We start from the raw sequence: 520 nt of genomic DNA, 5'->3' as shown, positions 1-520 counted from the left end.
AGAGAGGCTGAGCCCTTCTCCCACAGCCTGGCTGCACTGGGACATCCCACCACCCCATTTCCTCACATGCTCATGGCACACTCAGAACAACTACAGTAGCCAAAATACCATGAGGCTTTCCAGCAGAAGATCATCACTCCAAAACTGCTCCAAATGGTCGCAGGTTTCCTTGCAGAGCAAACACGTACCCTGGCCATCTCCCCATCAATTTTGGCAGGCAAGCACGTCTTTATTTGCATTATTAATTGCATGTGCTGAGCAACCATCCCTGCTCTGAGGACTTCACGGTCTCAATAGATAAGACAGCTGAACATTTTTGGAGAGGCAAAAGAGCTGGGGAGAAGTGAACCAATCTGGCTGTTTGCTCCTCTCCGCACTGTAGCCCTATCTACCTGCTGCTCCCCATCCTCCAGTCGAAAGGGATTGCTATCCAAACCTCCCAGCGGCTCGAGGAGATCAATTTGCACCTTAACTTTTGAACCCGCGGGGAGATCCGAGCGGCTTTGCTGCCTGCGTGCCA

This window comes from Egretta garzetta, unplaced genomic scaffold, assembly GCF_000687185.1.
Source record: "Egretta garzetta isolate BGI_Z169 unplaced genomic scaffold, ASM68718v1 scaffold24, whole genome shotgun sequence".
Classification (NCBI taxonomy): Eukaryota; Metazoa; Chordata; class Aves; order Pelecaniformes; family Ardeidae; genus Egretta; species Egretta garzetta.
The sequence above is the reverse complement of the archived record's forward strand: the minus strand, read 5'-3'. Positions refer to the sequence as shown.